This window comes from Schistocerca piceifrons, chromosome 5 (assembly GCF_021461385.2).
Source record: "Schistocerca piceifrons isolate TAMUIC-IGC-003096 chromosome 5, iqSchPice1.1, whole genome shotgun sequence".
NCBI lineage: Eukaryota > Metazoa > Arthropoda > Insecta > Orthoptera > Acrididae > Schistocerca > Schistocerca piceifrons.
In genome coordinates this window covers 322,715,606-322,736,518 of record NC_060142.1, presented here as the reverse complement: position 1 = coordinate 322,736,518, position 20,913 = coordinate 322,715,606, and the positions used below count along the sequence as shown (strand labels likewise).

The 20,913-nt window shown below is 43.1% G+C and overlaps 1 protein-coding gene across 2 annotated transcripts in view; it reads right to left on the bottom strand.

The window, feature by feature from the left end:
• The window catches only part of LOC124797806 (integrator complex subunit 14), a 78,158-nt gene extending 63,051 nt beyond the window's left edge, over positions 1-15,107 (bottom strand). Inside the window, exon 1 of one of the 2 annotated variants that reach the window (XM_047260821.1) lies at positions 14,958-15,107. The gene's annotated coding sequence lies outside the window, so the exon portion shown is untranslated. The remainder of the gene's footprint in view (positions 1-14,957) is intronic. The other variant, XM_047260820.1, reaches the window with a different exon arrangement.
• Between the last annotated feature and the right edge of the window lie 5,806 nt (positions 15,108-20,913).

Here is a 20,913-nt window from a genome sequence, read left to right as displayed (position 1 = left end):
TGATTTTTGCACAGTTTGTACACCTATATGGTAGCACGTACTGTAAAAATTTCAACATTGATATCTGACAGTGAACAAAGATATGAATTTTTGAAAATGAGGAGATAATTTACATTACTCTACAACTGGTCTTATGGCTGTTGCCTATTCATGTGTGATATTGGTGGGATATAATCAATTATTATTGAAGTGAGGTACTGAATTATACACAAAAAGTGGAAAAATCACTGAAATTAACATTTATATTATTTTGACATACTTAAAATAAATATTTTCAATTAACATCTTTTGAGATGTGACTGTTCCCACACCTGGTGGTGAATGTTAAGAACACTTATTTCTTCAGATAGCTTCTGTGATATAGAATAAGACCTCCCAGTTGCTGTGGTAAGTTCAAGCACTGAAAGTTTCCTTAAAACATTTTTCATCGGTATCCAAACTTTGTCACTAGTAGCTTTCTTGAAAGATGTTCTTGGGCCAGCAGGGTACTAAGAATGCACAGAAACATCATTGTTTTCCAAACTTATTCTTTCAACCTCTGCAAGCCACCACTGTCCATCATACACACATGCCACTATGTCATTCAACATTAAAGACAGAGATGTAATTTTACTGACACAATGATCCCTATAAATTTCGGTTTCTTATGTTTCATAGCATCGAACTAAGGTTTCTGCAATGCCAAGGAATTTGTGGAAATGCCTTGTTCTTTTTATTGCTATACAGTTTTCAAATCTGGTTTGAAGTGTTGTTTTCATATGCAGAACCACTTCTTTCTTATTCAGAAAATAGGTAATGCCTTTAATATTATCCTTGCAAAAGACATACATGTCCTGTACTGAGAATTTGGTCTGTGGTAGGTCTTTGTAGGCGGGCTTTACTTACTTCACATGTTGTTGTACCTCCTACTCCATCACATGCATTTTTACCATCGCAAGATGCAAAAAAGTGCCATTCAGCCTCCAACCCAAAGTCTACTTTGCGGTTGCACAGATGTGAAAAATTCTTTTTGTTCTTATACTGACTACCACTTCCATCTGAAAAGTATAACAGTTTCTCAACCTTGGCAAAATTTTCTTTTATGTAATTTATTACATACTTTTGAAACACGTGTACAGCCAGCCTGAAGCGTTGTGCTGCAAGTAGTCGTTTAGAATGCAAATAGAAGAACTGCAAACTTCATCTTTCTCATTAAAAAAAAAAGTGTGTGAAATCTTATGGGACTTAACTGCTAAGGTCATCAGTCCCTAAGCTTACACACTACTTAACCTAAATTATCCTAAGGACAAACGCACACACCCATGCCCGAGGGAGGACTCGAACCTCCGCCGGGACCAACCGCACAGTCCATGTCTGCAGCGCCTTAGACCGCTCAGCTAATTCCGCGTGGCTTTCTCATTTTTAAAGTAGAGAGTAAATGGCTGCACTGTTGCCTAGTCACTGACCCAGTGGTACCCTTGTATTGCATCTTGAATCAAAAATGTAAACCTTTCTGCAAAATCAGCTAGCACTATGTATTCAGTTTCATGAAGTTGTGCTTTCTTTGTCCTTCAGAAACTTACTTTTTAGAAACATAGTGGTGACTTTTGAGTTTTTGTAAGTTATCATTAAAGATTCCAAGTACTCTTCCTGAGATTTAACTACTGTTATCATTTCTGCCCTGTCAGTTGTGACCCACTGTTTGAAGGTAGTACTGTCTGGCATTTCCTCATCATATTCGTGAAACAATTCAATAACAGTTTCCTTACCAGGGCATTTATTACACAAACTCATCATGGAGTCATAACTGTTAGTGTCACAGACCATTAAATCCAGTAACTCTATTTAGTTAAGATCACTGAGTTTTGCACCCAAAATCATCAGTTTGACATACGGAGTATGTCCCTGAAGATCCAGCCAAAATACACCACTTAGGACAGAGGTCACAAAATTTTGACCTTCCAATTTTGCGTTCAGGATGAGAATTTTTGAAATCTACATAAAGTTCATTTAAATTGGACAGCACTAGTCGTTTCTGCTTTGTTACTTTAACTCCATTTATAACAAATCTTCTGCTATCTTTGCAACCTGGGCACATTCTACTGTTTTCATCATCTTCAAAAAACTGCTGGACCTTTTTAATCATTTTTTTCACTTATACCTACTCCTTTCTTCTTTCCTAAAACTGGAAGAATGCCTTGCTCTTTCATTAATTTTCGGGTTAGTTTAACGAAACGATGAGAAACATTGAATTCATGAATTATTTTTTCTCTTGACCATGAGTCAGGGAGCAAACTTAAAATTTTAACTTTTTCCTAATAGGATGTCACTGAACACTCAATATTTAATTTCTCTATTAAGCTTAAATATTCAGTGTCAGATTATGCTTCTTTAGAAATAATGTTGGTATCTGTATTATTAAAGCATGGTTCCAAGTCGTTTCTACTTTTGTCTGAAATTTGTTGTACCTTATTTTCAATAGCTGCTTTTCTCTTCCTGCTATTTAATTTTATTGTTTTCGAAGCAGGAGACATGTCTAACTTAGAACAAGCAAAATCCAATATGCTAACAGCTTCCTCATTAGGAATATAAATGTCATTAACAAGGTTACATGATTCTGGTTCTGGATTCACAACAAATATTTTTGAGTAACAATTTGGGCACAGGGAATTTCCAGGAATCACATTATGTTTCACTTGGGAAGCTGTTTCACTCTCACATAACAAGGACAAATGTTCAAGTTTTATTTCCCTCAAACCTTCAGTAATGGGCTTTTTATGAACTTTAAGTGGATCACATCACTTTATTCTAAAAGTGTGGTTGTATTTCAGAATATATTTCTTCTCATGATACTCACACACTGATGTTACAGAAGAACTTACTCGAAATTTAAACAAAGTTTGTCTAACTTCGTCAAAGTCATTCATATTTTTCAAGTTTTTTGAAACTGAACCTTAAACTGTTTTGTGACACACTTCACTTGCTATCTGTCCAACAGAGCATTGTTCATCCATGTTATTGCATTCCAGTTAATCTCTCAAAATTAATTACAAATTACACAGAACAAAGCACATAACACATTCTTCACTCTCGATAAAGTATGTACATCCACTCTAACAGGGTTTCAGGACAGACAGACTACAACAATGCCACACCCAACAATAATGTACTTCTTTAATGACAATAAATCTAAATGTAAATGGGTATTTTTATTACCATACAACAAAAGCGAAAGCTCCTATTGTTTAATATTGCATTATTAAAAATAAATAAACTAAATGAATACTGGGTGATAGTGTTAACTAAATATATGTCACAATTAAATTTTATTACAACAAAACAATAAACCATTTAAATAGGCAACAGCCATAAGATCAGGTGTAGAGTAATGTGAATTATTTCCTCATTTTCAAAAATTCATATTTTTGTTCACACTCAGATATCAATGTTGAAATGTTTACAGTATGTTGCTATCATATAGGTGTACAAACTGTGCAAAAATCATATTTTTATATTCCATCCCACCTGAGATAACTAACTGCAAACTTTACAAAACATGAAAATTTTCAAATTTCAAAAATTCATAAAAAATTAAGGAAGCATCTGTAGGTGTTCTTGCTGTATATGAGGCTAGTGGTGTATGACATCTAACTATAGGAAAAAAATAGACTCATAAATCACTTCTTGTTTGTTATTTTTGGGCCTAAAAAATGGATTTTTTAAAATTTGGATACCAAACTTTGGATGTCATTTTGACTGGCTTTTTTTTTTTTTTTTGAATTTAGGGTATTTTGTATAATAGACAATGTTGTAGAGGACACTTTTCTAAAAACAATCATGTTTATATGTGATTGCAGTCTTTCTCGGCGTTCCCCTCTTTGGGGAAGTGTGTGGGGGAGTTTGTAGCCTTTCAGCTTTTACTCCATGTGTTTCCTTGTATGTGTGGTTATTTCTGTAATTTTTGGGTGTCTGCATAATGTGATGAATGTTCCGTGTGTGTCTGGTACTTGCCTGAGGTTGGCAGATGATTGATATTATGGGGTAGGGTGAAGGATTAGGGATTGGATATGGGGATTTTCTCTTCGACTCAGTCAGCGAAGATCGTCATTGGGCATTTGTGCTTGTCGCAGGACATGTCATGCTAACCTAGGGAGTGGATAAGGACTTTTCCTGATCTGGAAGAGCCTTCATAGAAGGCCCTTGGCAGGTCTTGGAAACACTCTTTCAGGAGCGGGATTTCACCTGCGGCATGCAGATCATCGGTATGGAATCCGACAGGTAGATGCAGTGCCCTCCTGAGGGCGCTGTTCTGCAGCCTCTGGAGTTTGTTCAGGTGCTGTTTTGCCACGTATCCCCAGACAGGGCACGCATATTCCATTCTGGTCGTATCAGGGCCTCATACACATTCACACCTACACAGCAGGAAAGGAAGCTGGTTGAGTTGAGGACTGGGTATAGGATGTATATTCTGGCATATACACCTTCCTGTGGACCTCGTCTAGGTGCGGTTTCCATGTAAGATGAGAGTCCAAGGTTATGCCAAGGTACTTGGTGGTTTTGCGCCAGGGGAGTTGGGTTTAGTTTAGGTGATGGTGGAAGGGCGGGGGGCATTGAGGCGGTCTGCGCCTTTCGAGCCTCCGGATGATCAGCATAGCCTGTGTCTTTTCAGAGTTGGTACTGCGCCAGCGATGGGCCCAAGTGACTGTGTCATCTAAAACCCTTTGCAGCTTACGGATGACCAGGTCCTTGTTCGCATTTAGTGTGTAGAAGGCTGTGTCATCTGCGTACTGCGCGGTGTGCACAGGGGGGGGGGGGGGGGGGGGCATAGGTGTGTCCGCACTGTACAGACTGTACAAAACGGGCGCAGGACCAATCCCTGTGGCACCCCGGCACGGATTTGCCTTTTGGTGGAGGTGGCGGTTTCTACTTTGACAGAGAAAGTCCTATCTGTGAGATAGCTTTTGATCTGCTTAACTATGCTCCTGGGGAACCCTTGTGTGTACAACTTGTAAAGTAGCCCTCTGTGCCATACTGAGTTGATGGCTTTGGCTACATCTAGTAGCACTATCCCGCAGTAGCCTCTGTGGCTGCTTTAACCACTCTCATGATCCGTTGTGGGGCAGAGTGGTTCTGCTGGAATCCGAATTGGGAATCCGGCAGAAGTTGCTCTCTGGTAAAATGTTCCTGTATGGGTATTAGCAGGAGGCACTCGTAGATCTTGCTGAGAGTTGGCAAGAGGCTAATCGGCCTGTAGCCAGCAAGCTGGGAACTCGAGGGAACGAGTAATCTCGTTGAAGACATTCACGAGGTGTGTGATTGCCAATGGTTGGAGGTTTTTAACTAGGCCTAACTGATTGGTGACACTCATGTCCTGGCACCTTTTTTGTGGGGAGGGACCTAATTACCTTTGCCACATCTTCGGGGGCAAAAAGGGTGAGTTCGTCCTCTGGGCCCTCCTTCGAATGGAGGAAGACAGTCAGTTGACGACGGACTAAATCTTCATGTTCTTCATCCTGGGGTTCTGCCGCTTGAAACTGCTTCTTGAAGGAGTCGGCGAGGGCGTTGGCCTTTTCAGTATGGCTGTAGGCCAGACCCCACTTGCTGTGCAGTGGCAGCATCCTAGCACGTCTTTTTGTGAATTGCTTGGTTGCTTGCCATAGTGTGTGATCGTCTACTTTGAGAGCTCCAATGCGGTTTTGCCATTGCTGGTTTCTGTGCTCATTGAGTGCTACCTTCAGCTCTCTCTGCAGACGATTGAGCAGCCTCCTGGGGGCCTGATTTCTGGTGATCTTCCACTGTTTTGCCACTCTGTTCTTATGTCGAATTTGAGCTAGGAAGTATTCCAGGAGCTGTATTTGTGAGGGCAGTCCGTCCCTTTGTGGTGGGGAGGGGGGGGGGGCTTGGCTTCTTCTGCTGCCTGCAAGATGGTACCTGTTAGGTCTTGTAGTGCTTGTTCTACTGTTTCAGCAGTAGGTGGCGGAGTGCGAGCGATATCAGAGGTGACAGTTTCTCAGTATTGCTCCCAGTCTGTACATTTGTAAGATGTCTGGTACAGTGGCAGTGCTACCCATTCTCCCACATCAACCTCTAGAATCACTGGGTTGTGGTCAGAGGACATTGTGATGATTGTCATTGCGGCCACAAAACCCGTGATCTTCCTAGTGATTGCTATGTCTAACATGTTGTGCCTACCTCCATTTATTGGAAAATGTGTGGACTTGACCACACCTCATGTTTCGAAGTGGTGGTTGCACGCTAGTTGTTGCAGTTCGGCGCCTGCTCTGGAGTTACTCTAGAGTTCCAATTGGGTTGTTTGGCATTGAAGTTGCCTCCTATTATGAGTTTGCCTTCAATTTGCCTTAGAGCAGTTATGTCTCCGTCATCTATCTTGTCTTGTGGGTGTCGGTAGATTGCAAAACTTATTAGGGGTCCAGTGGCAGTGGTTACTTCAACCGCCACTGCTTCGATTTTATTGGTAGCTGATAAGAATACCTGGTGACGGGGGATCTCTCTTTTTATGTATATGGCCACTCCTCCGACTTGGATTGGCCTGTATTTACGGTAGCTAACATAGTTGGGAACTGTCACTTTTATTCTTGGTTTTAGGTGGGTGTCGAGTTGCTGTGTTTTGCGTATCTATATAGCTGCTTGGTTTCTGTAGGCCGCCCAATCACGTTCCTCCAGAAGGGGGTACCGCGTCGGTGGTGGTGGGGGACCACGGCCCAGTGTCGAGACCTGGTGGCTATCCAATCTGTCTGCAGAAGTCGCTGCCTTCAGATCGGAGCGTTCCTGACGTATTTTGTCAATTGCGGGATTCCACACTGCACTGAGCTGAAAACCACTATCACTGTTTATTAAATTGTTGTGCAGACATATCTCCACTGCGTCTTTGTAGATCGAGTCACAGAAACTGTGCCGCTCCACAGCTTCTTCGTTTTCTTGAATTCAAAAGTGTGTCCCTCGATAATGCTATGTTCTGCTACCACGGACTTGTTTATCTGTCCTAGTCGTACGTTCCTGATGTGTTCAGTACAGCACTGGGAGATACATTGTTGTATCTGCACGATATATTCCATCCCACATTCGCACTCAATACTGTAAATGCCCGGCATCTGCAACCCCAGCTAGTCTTTAGTAGAGCCAAATATATCTTTAACTTTTTGTGGTGCCCAAAACATGGTCCTTATTTTGTGCTTCTTTAATATTCTTGCAATCTTGGCTGTCAGCGGTATAGCAAACAGCAGAAACGCCACACGTTTTGCTTCATATTCTTCTGGTTTCTCCTCCTGCATCTTGTCTGCATGCAAGGCGAGTATTATTTGTGTCTTGGTGTAGCCGTTCTTTCAGAAGGTTTCCTGCAGATGTGCTAACTCATGCGGCAAACTCTCGCTGTCACAGATCGATCTGGCTCTTTGTATTAAGGTCTTTAGTGCCAAGTTACATTCTGATGGATGGTGGCAGCTCCAAGCATTGAGATATAAGTCCGTGTGCGCATTATTCCTGTAGACCGAGTGTCCCAAAGTACCGTCCTGATTTTTCCCAATCAAAATATCCAAAAAGGGAAGGCAGCCATTTTCTTCTTTTCTACCTCCATGGTGAATTTGATGCTGTCATGTATGTCATTCGTCTACGTATCTGTAGAACACCTTTAGTTTATGGAGTTTATGGCAGGCGGTGTTCAGTGCCACATCTTTAAAGTGCTCCATGCACAATTTGGCAATACCTGGGGCCAGGGGGGAACCCATGGCAACACCATCTGTTTGCTCATAGAATTTCCCACCACATTTGAAGTATGTTGTGATTAACATGAGACGAAAGAGTCTGAGTGTGTCTTCATCGAAGTGATCTTCGAGCATAGCTAAGGAATCATCCAGCGGCGCCCGGGTGAAAAGAGAAGTGACATCAAAGCTGACTAGCAGATCCTTCTCATCCAGGCAGAACCCACGGTGTACCTTAACAAAGCAGAAGAGTACAAGGCACTGTTGAGCCTTCGCGATGATAAGGATATAGTGGTCTTAGCAGCAGACGAAGGGAATGCGACAGTCCGACTGAAGTCAGAAGATTACTGGCAGAAGATCGACTCCTTACTACAAGATCCAGCATACAAAGAAGTGGCAAAAGACGCGACTGCTTCTGTTGGATGATTCCTTAGCTCTACTCGAAGATCACTTCGATGAAGACACACTCAGATTCTTTCATCTCGTGTTAACCACAATGAACTTCAAATGTGGCAGGAAATTCTATGAGCAAACAGATGGTGTTGCCATGGGTTCCCCCATGGCCCCAGGCATTGCCAGTTTGTACATGGAGAACTTTGAAGATGTGGCTCTGAACACAACCTGCCATAAACCAAAGGTGTTCTACAGATATGTAGACGACACTTTTGTAGTGTGGCCCCAAGGCAAGGAAAAACTACAGGAGTTCCCACGCCGTCTCAATGGCATACATGACAGCATCAAATTCACCATGGAGGTAGAAGAGAAGAGAATGGCTGCCTTCCCTTCTTGGATATTTTGATCAAGAAAAATCCAGATGGTACATTGGGACACTCGGTCTACAGAAAGAAAATGCACACGGACTTATATCTCAATGCTTGGAGCTGCCACCATCCAGCAGAACATAACTCGGTACTAAAGACCTTAGTACAAAGATCCAGGTCGATCTGTGACAGCGAGAGTTTGACGCATGAGTTAGCACATCTGCGGGAAACCTTCTGAAAGAACGGCTACATCAAGACACAAATAATACGCACCTTGCTTGCAGACAAGAGGCAGGAGGAGAAACCAGAAGAAGATGAAGCAAAACGTGTGGCATTTCTGCCATTTGCTGGACCGCTGACAGCTAAGATTGCAAGAATATTAAAGAAGCACAAAATAAGGACCATGTTTCGGGCACCGCAAAAAGTTAAAGATATACTTGGCTCAACCAAAGACCAGCTGAGGTTGCAGACGCTGGGCATTTACAGTATTGAGTGTAATAGTGGGATGGAATATGTCGAGCAGACACAACAATGTATCCCCCAAGGCTGTACTGAACACATCAGGAACGTACGACTAGGACAGATAAACAAGTCCGTGGTAGCAGAACATAGCATTATCGAGGGGCACACCTTTGAATTTGAAAAAAATGAAGAAGCTGTGCAGCGTCTGCAGTTTCTGGCACTTGATCTACAAAGAAGCAGTGGAGATATGTCTGCACAACAATTTAATAAACAGGGATAGCGGTTTTCAGTTCAGCGAAGCGTGGAATCCTGCAATTGACAAAATACGTCAGGAACGCTCCAATCTGAAGACAGTGGCATCTGCAGACAGATTGGATAGCCACTGGGTCTCCACACCGGGCCGCGGTCCCCCACCACCAACAATGCAGTACCCCCTTCAGGAGGAGCGGGATTGGCCAGCCTACGGAAGGGGATGACGGCCAAGCAGCTATATAGATATGCAGAACACAGCATCCCAACACTTCGCCAGAAGATGATGGATTCGAAACTCATTGAAACATTGCGACAAGATGATACCACCACTCTGCTGATAACCCGAGAAAAATTCATCAATTGAAATGTTGTAACTCAACCCAGTGCAGAGATATTTAAATTTGTGCTAATGTCTCAAGATTGAAAAATCGTCACACGCCTACAAATAAAAATGGCCGCCATCGAGTAAAGGTGCAAGATAAGTTATTTTAAAAAACTGTTTTGAACTTCTCAAATATAGGGCGATCATATATAAAAAATTAAAATATTTAAAAATGGCCAAGCAACCATCATTGGACCACTTCATATGGATTGACCCCAATATTTTCAAGTGAGACATCTGTCTATGCTAAAACTGATCACCCCACAACTTACACAACAGGAATAGTCAACTATTTATTTTCAAATGGGAGGCCCCCCCCCCCCCCCATTTTTATTGCAGGCAATGATTCTCTGCCAAAAAATTCCTAGGATTTACCAGAGACATTTTTTTCCGTTTAGGCTACCTGGCACACTAATTGACAAAATTCAATTTTTCTGATTTTAGGAATTAAGAAATGACTCATTTGATTCCATTTTTATAAATTTGGTTGCGTAGTAAAACATTTGTTTTTAGTAGTTTAAAAGTTTGGAAAATAGACTACATTTAATGTATAATGTAAGTTCTGTTCTTTTTGCGGTTGATTTCGGAGAATCCTCATACCACCAGGACACTTTATTTTGAAGAGCCCTCTAGAAACTCATCATCAAGGTGACTGATTTCAGTCTGTTCTTTCATCTATCTGCTGTAAGTCTCATGCTGATTCCAGTGCTATTGACCATGAATGGATGAAAAAAATCTACAATAAAGGGGGATTCCCATATGGGGGTGGGGGGGAGAGGGAGGGTTGGCCAGTTTTAGTACAGACTGACCTATTATATCTGGATCATTGCCCCTCCCCATCTCCTTCATATGACGAGACATTTAGTTATTCCAAGTTACAACAAACATCCTGCATATCAATGACTTTCCAAGAAGTATAAGACATGAAGAAAAACTTCTCTTTGCTGATGACAGCAACATCACAGTCACTGATAAAACACCAGAACTCAAATGAAACTCTCAAGGATATTTACAAATGGGAACATACTGTTGCATTAAGCATAGATTATAAATCTCTAGATTGTATAGCATACATAAAGTTTTTAGGGATTAATATTGATTGTCGACTAATGTAGAACGAACACGCAGGGATACTGGCATAAATAATGTAAACAGCATTCCATCACCAGTTTGTAACAGCCAATGTCATGCGCTGACATACTGTTCCTACATTCAGTTCTCAGCTAAGGGGATTCTTTTCCGGGGACTAAAGGCATAAAACATGAATACAATTTTCAAACTGCAGAATCACACCATCTGAATAATAACTACATGTAGTAGTAGTCAGACTCATTGTACAGAACTGTTTTTAAAAAAATTGAGTATACTAACGGAACCAAGTGAGTACATCTATCAATCTATTGTACATATCATTATATACGGAACCATGGAGCTAGAGCTTGCTTGGACAAACAAATAACTCAACAGCATTTTCCATCAGGGAATAAAACTATATAATAAACTGCCCAACATGAAGAAAAAGATTACTAAAATACATCAGTTTAATCAGGCAGCTGAAACGTTGTTTGTAAGTACTGTGTATAACATAATCAAGCATTACTTGAAGAGAATTCGCAGTAAGGGATTCATAATGAATGGGGATAATTACAACACCTTTTCACATAACAATGCTGTAATGCTTTTGCAAAGAAATCATATGCCTATCACCTGTTCTATCTTCATAAAGTATACTTATATATATATATATATATATATATCTAAAAAGAAAGATGATGAAACTTACCAAACAAAAGCGCTGGCAGGTCGATAGACACACAAACACAAACATACACACAAACAAACACAAACATACACACAAAATTCTAGCTTTCGCAACCAATGGTTGCCTCGTCAGGAAAGAGGGAAGGAGAAGGAAAGACAAAAGGATATGGGTTTTAAGGGAGAGGGTAAGGAGTCATTCCAATCCCGGGAGCGGAAAGACTTACCTTAGGGGGAAAAAAGGACAGGTATACACTCGCACACACACACATATCCATCCACACATACACAGACACAAGCAGACATTTGTAAAGGCAAAGAGTTTGGGCAGAGATGTCAGTCGGGGCGGATGTACAGAGGCAAAGATGAAGTTGAAAGACAGGTGAGGTATGAGCGGCGGCAAATTGAAATTAGAAATTAGCGGAGATTGAGGCCTGGCGGATAGCGAGAAGAAAGGATATGCTGAAGGGCAAGTTCCCATCTCCGGAGTTCTGACAGGTTGGTGTTAGTGGGAAGTATCCAGATAACCCGGACAGTGTAACACTGTGCCAAGATGTGCTGGCCGTGCACCAAGGCATGTTTAGCCACAGGGTGATCCTCATTACCAACAAACACTGTCTGCCTGTGTCCATTCATGCGAATGGACAGTTTGTTGCTGGTCATTCCCACATAGAACGCTTCACGTGGGTGCTTTCACACGTGGCTCTGCCTTTGATCGTGTACACCTTCCGGGTTACAGGACTGGAATAGGTGGTGGTGGGAGGGTGCATGGGACAGGTTTTACACCGGGGGCGGTTACAGGGGTAGGAGCCAGAGGGTAGGGAAGGTGGTTTGGGGATTTCATAGGGATGAACTAAGAGGTTGCGAAGGTTAGGTGGACGGCGGAAAGACACTCTTGGTGGAGTGGGGAGGATTTCATGAAGGATGGATCTCATTTCAGGGCAGGATTTGAGGAAGTCGTATCCCTGCTGGAGAGCCACATTCAGAATCTGATCCAGTCCCGGAAAGTATCCTGTCACAAGTGGGGCACTTTTGGGGTTCTTCTGTGGAAGGTTCCGGGTTTGAGGAGATGAGGATGTGGCTCTGGTTATTTGCTTCTGTACCAGGTCGGGAGGGTAGTTACGGGATGCAAAAGCTGTTTTCAGGTTGTTGGTGTAATGGTTCAAGGATTCCGGACTGGAGCAGATTCGTTTGCCACGAAGACCTAGGCTGTAGGGAAGGGACCGTTTGATGTGGAATGGGTGGCAGCTGTCATAATGGAGGTACTGTTGCTTGTTGGTGGGTTTAATGTGGACGGACGTGTGAAGCTGGCCATTGGACAGGTGGAGGTCAACGTCAAGGAAAGTGGCATGGGATTTGGAGTAGGACCAGGTGAATCTGATGGAACCAAAGGAGTTAAGGTTGGAGAGGAAATTCTGGAGTTCTTCTTCACTGTGAGTCCAGATCACGAAAATGTCATCAATAAATCTGTACCAAACTTCGGGTTGGCAGGCCTGGGTAACCAGGAAGGCTTCCTCTAAGCGACCCATGAATAGGTTGGCATACGAGGGGGCCATCCTGGTACCCATGGCTGTTCCCTTTAATTGTTGGTATGTCTGGCCTTCAAAAGTGAAGAAGTTGTGGGTCAGGATGAAGCTGGCTAAGGTAATGAGGAAAGAGGTTTTAGGTAGGGCGGCAGGTGATCGGCGTGAAAGGAAGTGCTCCATCGCAGCGAGGCCCTGGACATGCGGAATATTTGTGTATAAGGAAGTGGCATCAATGGTTACAAGGATGGTTTCCGCGGGTAACAGACTGGGTAGGGATTCCAGGCGTTTGAGAAAGTGGTTGGTGTCTTTGATGAAGGATGGGAGACTGCATGTAATGGGTTGAAGGTGTTGATCTACGTAGGCAGAGATGCGTTCGGTGGGGGCTTGGTAACCAGCTACAATGGGACGGCCGGGATGATTGGGTTTGTGAATTTTGGGAAGAAGGTAGAAGGTAGGGGTGCGGGGTGTTGGTGGGGTCAGGAGGTTGATGGAGTCGGGTGAAAGGTTTTGTAGGGGGCCTAAGGTTCTGAGGATTCCTTGAAGCTCCGCCTGGACATCAGGAATGGGATTGCCTTGGCAAACTTTGTAAGTAGTGTTGTCTGAAAGCTGACGCAGTCCCTCAGCCACATACTCCCGACGATCAAGTACCACAGTTGTGGAACCCTTGTCCGCCGGAAGAATGACGATGGATCGGTCAGCCTTCAGATCACGGATAGCCTGGGCTTCAGCAGTGGTGATGTTGGGAGTAGGATTAAGGTTTCTTAAGAAGGATTGAGAGGCAAGGCTGGAAGTCAGAAATTCCTGGAAGGTTAGGAGAGGGTGATTTTGAGGAAGAGGAGGTGGGTCCCGCTGTGACGGAGGACGGAACTGTTCCAGGCATGGTTCAATTTGGATAGTGTCTTGGGGAGTTGGATCATTAGGAGTAGGATTAGGATCATTTTTCTTCGTGGCAAAGTGATATTTCCAGCAGAGAGTACGGGTGTAGGACAGTAAATCTTTGACGAGGGCTGTTTGGTTAAATCTGGGAGTGGGGCTGAAGGTGAGGCCTTTGGATAGGACAGAGGTTTCGGATTGGGAGAGAGGTTTGGAGGAAAGGTTAACTACTGAATTGGGGTGTTGTGGTTCCAGATTGCGTTGATTGGAATTTTGAGGTTTTGGAGGGAGTGGAGCTGGAAGTGGGAGATTGAGCAGATGGGAGAGACTGGGTTTGTGTGCAATGAGAGGAGGTTGAGGTTTGCTGGAAAGGTTGTGAAGGGTGAGTGAGTTGCCTTTCCGGAGGTGGGAAACCAGGAGATTGGATAGTTTTTTAAGGTGGAGGGTGGCATGCTGTTCTAATTTGCGGTTGGCCTGTAGGAGGATGCTCTGAACAACAGGTGTGGATGTGTTTCTTATTAATACAAGAATATATCGATGGCTCGCGTTGTTCCGTAGACCGACTAATATGACAGAAATAACACAGGGTACAATGGCTATTGTGTACCCTAACATGTTCACAGCGGTACCGACAACAAAACTCAAAATCAACACAAATGCCTTTTTTGATTAGTGTTCGACCACAGCACCAGCCCATGTATATCTAAAAAATGACGGAATGGTAAAACTGCTCATTAATTTACCTCTATTTTGTTACAGGTTTTCATTAGTTGCAAATGTTCCGAACATTACACATGCTGCTGCATAGCAGCCTACTGATTATAGCACCAAAATATTGTGACGGCATCTATAAGTTATTTCAGGTGTGGTCGTCCGTGGCACCATGAAAGGGTCTATCAAGATCTGAGGATGCCTGGTGTTGATGCATAAGACGTCGGTTAACGTACGCTGATTTGGAAAATATACTTGTAAAAGCAACAAAGGTAAAGTCTCAAATCGGTATACGTTTTGACTATAGTTCTCATCAGTAAACCTAATTTCAAATCATTCACTTTCGCCAATGGACAACACATCTAATCAGTTCATTTTTATAAAATAAGTACCTCTTTGGATAACAGTAACTTGGATTCAAACTTAACCAGATATCGAACAGTCAACAGGTAGAGAGCAACAGCTCGTAAACAAAACGTAAATTCAGGTCTTATGCTTCCTCTTCAATTTCGTCAATAATCCATGTTACTCGTACCTTTTCATACACATATTATTCGATCAGCTGACACCTTTTCCTTCCTCTTCTGCTTCTCACAACAACAACAACAACAAAGTAGCTAAAACAGTACCTCAGGTAAACACTGATCAATGAGCTTCCACAAGATATGCCCAAAAACAGTGTGTAGACGCCCTATCTTTACGGGTAACAGCATAACACAAGGAGACAGGGAATACATAGAGAGACTGTGACACGTTATTCAGCACTGCCTGCAGTGCCACGCCATATTAGTAGCTCTTACGGCGGTGACGAGAGGTCATTCTGCGCTCTTTTGGAAAGCGAGAGAGTTCGTGTACGGTTTTGTGAGCTATACAGTTGCTGAGTTTCTTTTCGGAATCATCGCTGCCGCGTGCTCAGAGAAAAAAAACGCACATATCCAGAAAAAAGATTGAAGATAGATGTAATTATTCTTACAGAATGTATTCTGTAACTGTGCTGTGTTTTGTGTACAATGATGTATTTGCTTACTTGGGTAATAAAGATTGTTTCATCTATACGATATTCCAAGAATTTTGTGACGATGGAGAAGCTACCAAAGATCCGCATCATACTTTGTAACGTTTCCGAAACGTAAGCACCATAAGATCGTAAGCTTTCTTTATAATGGAAAACTTCGTTGCTAGTTGAGAGGTATGTTCGATTTTTTGTTTTGTTTTTGTATTATTCTTTTTTTGACAGTTGCAATAGGCATTACACCAATAACTGTTTTTGTTGCTTTCTGGAACCTAAATGAAGTATGCTTTCATATTAGAAAGTATTGTTTACTGGAGGAAACATGTGTAATTCTCTGAGAACATAAACTACGTTTTAAATTATAATAGTTGCCCTTTATATGCTAAGTATAGAGCACAAATTATTCTGTGAATCAATCGTGACATTGTTGAGGATTTGACAAGATTTATTTCAACATTTACGAAGCGTCACTACAGAGACAATGAGTAAAATACACTTCTGGCTACACGTAACAACCGTTAGTAAAACCAAAGAACATACAACACTATGACTGCATAACGTCTCATACATTTCTTTCACAAGCGGCACTATGCAGCAAGATAAAATTCCACTATCACCTCCCGCCTCCCCTCCCCCCAGTGTCAACAGTACCGTCGGTTGAAATGCACACGACGCCACGACCTCGTAACCACTTACTTTCGCTTCTTACAGCGTCACCAGCACCGTTGGTTGACCTCTGCTGCGTGGCGCCTGCACTCGTATGTGACAACTCGCGGAATACAAATGAATGATGGGACTGCCATTCTCTCGGTGCCACTGGGCGCAATTGCTATATGTGCGACCGCAGTTTCGTAACAAAGTCCGAGGCCTTGATCACATCACTTGGAGTGCCATCCATTTTCTTTAGTATGAAGTGGAGAAGCGAAGACAAGCTGCTGCTAGATGGTCAGCAGATTTCCTGTACGACCATGAAGGCAAACTCCCATTTTGCTGCTTCAAACTTACTGTTTTCAAATGCCTTGGTCGTGCGTGGATCAGTGGACCAGAAGTTGTTAGTACATAGTGCACCATATTGTGTTGTACTGGGGCAAGTCTGGGTGACTGCCACATAATCTCTGGATACTGCTGAAAGAGTGCGATATAGGTTGGTTTTCGTGTCCAGAAGACAGCAGTGTCTGAGGTTTGGAAGTAGTCCAAAGTATGACAAGAAGTCTGCTCCTTATATTGGATGCACTACATCGGCGACTATGAATCACCTGTCCACGTGTTTGATTGGTGGAGTCATTAGTGGCAAACAGGTGACAGCCGTCACGACTACAGTGAGGTAGACATTTGGCCAGGTAAACTGATACATCTGCTCAAGTGTCTACCAAGAACAGCTCTTTCATGTATTGCTAAGCGACGAAAAGGCAGCGGCTGTTATCTGAGTCAGTTGCCATCACCACTGGGCCCTTGTCGTTGCTTCCCATTTCACATGGCAAGTTACACTCCTTGGCCTCCATACTGAATCGTCTGTGGTACCAGCACACCCTCATGGTTGATGGTGAGTGGCTATGACCCTTTGGTGAGATACGACGTCGACGTCGGTTGGTACTTGCATACAGATCTGCGACCTGTGCTGTAAACTCTGCCTATAGTGATGCAAATGTTGCTGTGGCAGGACTTCGGTTGTGGTGCGACAACTGCTACATTTGCACATGGACACATTTCCACTATATATTTGGCTGTCCGCGCAAGCACGTCTAAATCTCCTGCAGAAACTACAAAATGGTTCAAATGGCTCTGAGCTGCGACCTGTGCTGTAAACTCTGCCTATAGTGATGCAAATGTTGCTGTGGCAGGACTTCGGTTGTGGTGCGACAACTGCTACATTTGCACATGGACACATTTCCACTATATATTTGGCTGTCCGCGCAAGCACGTCTAAATCTCCTGCAGAAACTACAAAATGGTTCAAATGGCTCTGAGCACTATGAGACTTAACATCTTAGGTCATCAGTCCCCTAGAACTTAGAACTACTTAAACCTAACTAACCTAAGGACATCACACACATCCATGCCCGAGGCAGGATTCGAACCTGCGACCGTAGCAGTCCCACGGTTCCGGACTGCAGTGCCTAGAACCGCACGGCCACCGCGGCCGGCTAGAAACTATATCTTTTGTGCTTCTACAGAGGGGTGTGACATCCAGATGCTCCTCAGTATGTCATCACTGACTGCACTATTTGCCAAAGTGCACAGACGACGTAATTATTGCGACGACTTGCGATCATGGAGCTCTTCTGTTCGCAACAGTTTCTTCAGTCTCTTGGTCTCAGACAATGACAGGCATTTGATTAGTGCACTTTTAATTGTTGCGTACGGTTCCATGGGTGGGGACATGGCTAGGATATCTTGTACTCCACTAGCCATCTCTTTGTTTAGTGCCACAACGACATAGCTGTACTTCGTCTCATTGGCGGTGATATTCACCAACACAAACTGGCTCTCAAACTGAGCAAACCAAAGCATTGAGCTTTGTTGCCACAAGAGAGGCAGTTTTACGGATGTGTGGCTGACTGCTGGCATCGTTGGCATCTTGCTTGTGGTCCTGGTTCCGACATGAGTATAGTCTAGGATCCTCTGTAAGTTGTGTGAGAAGTACACAGTGTGGCTTGTGCAGTTGTTATGTTTACAGAAGGTTTACGCATACACTGTAGTCGATGTGGTCGTTTAACTCGTTAGGCGGGGTGATCACGATGGAGTCACCACTAAATGTTGGGTATTTAACAAAATTTATTCAAACATTTACGAAGTGCAACTACAGAGACAATCTGTAAAATACATCTCTGGTTACACGTAGCAAACCAAAAGTAAAAACAAAGAATAAACAACACTATGACTACATAGCAGCTCATAAACTTATTTGATAAGCGGCACTTTGCAGCAAGTTAATTTTCCATTATCACTACAGTGTGAGTTTATACAGGGTGGTCCCGAATTCATGGTACAAACTTTAATGGTAGGTACAGGACATTGTAACAAGGATTTATTGTATAGGAATGTATAGTCGCAGGTGACGCGGTGAGGCGTAAACAGGGGAAAGAGAAATGGAGTGATCGGTTGGTGTCACTGCCGGTAGAGGGCAGTAGATGAACATGATGTATCGCAGTAGGGACAAGCGCCATTCACAATTGTGCTGCCGTAGACGATGGGTGACTTTACGTATGCAGAAAAAGCAGACATGCATTACATGTACGGCCGTGCAAATGGTAACGCCAGAGCTGCGTTACGAATGTATCGCGCGGAGTATCCTAATCGACGAATGCCGGATCATAGAATTTTTCAACGGTTACATCGTCAACTTTGTGAAACAGGTACGTTCGACGTCAACAGACATGACGCTGGTCGATTAAGAGCTGTACGCACTCCAAGACTGGAAGAACGCATCTTGAACATAGTGGCTGATAGACCCGAGTCAAGCACAAGAACTGTTGCGCGTGACGTACATGTGAGTCATCAGACTGTATGCAGAGTGTTAAATGAAAATCGCTTACACCCCTTCCATTTTCAAAAAGTACAAGCATTGAATCCGGCAGATTATCCTCTTCGCGTGAACTTCTGCCAGTGGTTGTTGCAGCAATGTGCGTTGCAGCCGGATTTCGTAGGTCATGTGCTATTTACAGATGAAGCGACATTTTCACGCGAGGGTGTCTTTAATGCGCACAATTCCCATGTGTGGGCAACAGATAATCCACATGCAACGCGTCCACATGCGTATCAACAACGTTTCGGTATTAATGTGTGGGCTGGTATTGTGAACGACTTTTTGATTGGGCCATACTTACTACCCACGCGACTCTGTGGCGAAAGCTATCTTATTTTTCTGCAAGAAGTGTTACCAGAACTGCTGCAAGATGTTCCGCTCGCCATTCGTAACCGCATGTGGTTTCAGCACGATGGAGCGCCAGCACACTTCAGCACTGCTGTACGGAATTACCTGAATGCCACGTTTGGTGCTAGATGGATTGGGCGTGGTGGACCAGTCCCTTGGCCACCCCGATCTCCTGATTTCTCTTGCCTCGATTACTTTTTATGGGGACATCTTAAGAGTCTTGTTTATGAGACTCCAGTTGACTCAGATGAGGATCTCGTTGCTCGCATATCTGTAGCTGCTGCAGGTGTGCGTGAAATACCAGGCATCTTTGAACGTGTACGCCAATCGCTGCACCGACGCTGTCAAGCATGTATCGCTCATGGTGGACGCAATTTTGAACACTTACTGTAAACATGACACTTGTCAACAACGATTTCAATAAAATCTTTCGTTTTCCTTTCGGCCGTTATTTCCCCTGTTTACGCCTCACCGCGTCACCTGGGACTATACATTCCTATACAATATATCCTTGTTACAATGTCCTGCACCTACCATTAAAGTTTGTACCATGAATTCGGGACCACCCTGTATAAGGATAGCCATTTTTTAAAGTTTGGATCTACAACAGGTAGTTACATATTTTAAATTATAACTTCTAATGAGCATGTAGATAAGATATAATGTGCAAGGGGTAAATTAGTCTCATGCTGAGTCTTAGAAATCGAAATATAGAAGATTAATCATGGGGCTAAAGTGCTACATTGGACGACCCCACTCTCACCTCCTCCACCCCCCCCCCACCCTCCTCTTAAATCTTGGTTCTGGTGAGACTGACCTGTAACAAAGCCTAATGTATACTTTCAGCCCTTTTCTATAACGCATGTTTCGTCATAAAAACTAAAACTGCAGGGTAAATTCAAAAAATACATCTTAGAGAATAGGCAAGTCTACAAGTGTATTGATGTAGTTATGCACATACATCATAGATAAACTAAGAAAAATGTGAGTGGAGTCTACTTCATAACTCTGCAACATTTGGCTCTATTTGTACCTATATTAAGCAGAGTAATCTGATTCATGTGAAAGACAAGGTACTATATTGGCTGTTGTTGTAATAAACTTATGGTCAACCAAAAACTTCATTACATATTCGACTGCCTGCATGGCTTATGGCGTAATATACCCTCTGGGGAGAGGGGGGGGGGGGGGGGGGGGTTGGGTGGTGTCTTCCAGCTCGGTGCAGCAGAGTTTTCGCTTTCAATGTCAAACTAACAATGCATGCGATCGAGAATACTGTAATATTTTTGTAGAACGTTTTTCCCTTAAATACACTAAAGCGCCAAAGAAACTGGTATAGGCAAGGGTATTCAAATACAGAGATGTGTAAACAGGCAGAATATGGCGCTGCGGATGGCAACACCTATATAAGACAACAAGTGACTGGTACAGTTGTTAGATCGGCTACTGCTGATACAATAGCAGGTTATCAAGGTTTAGGTGAGTTTGAATATGGTGTTACAGTCAACGCACAAGCGATTGGACACAGCCTCATTGAGGTAGCGGTGAAGGGGAGATTTTCCTAAACGACCATTTCACCAGTGTACCGTGAATATTAGGAATCTG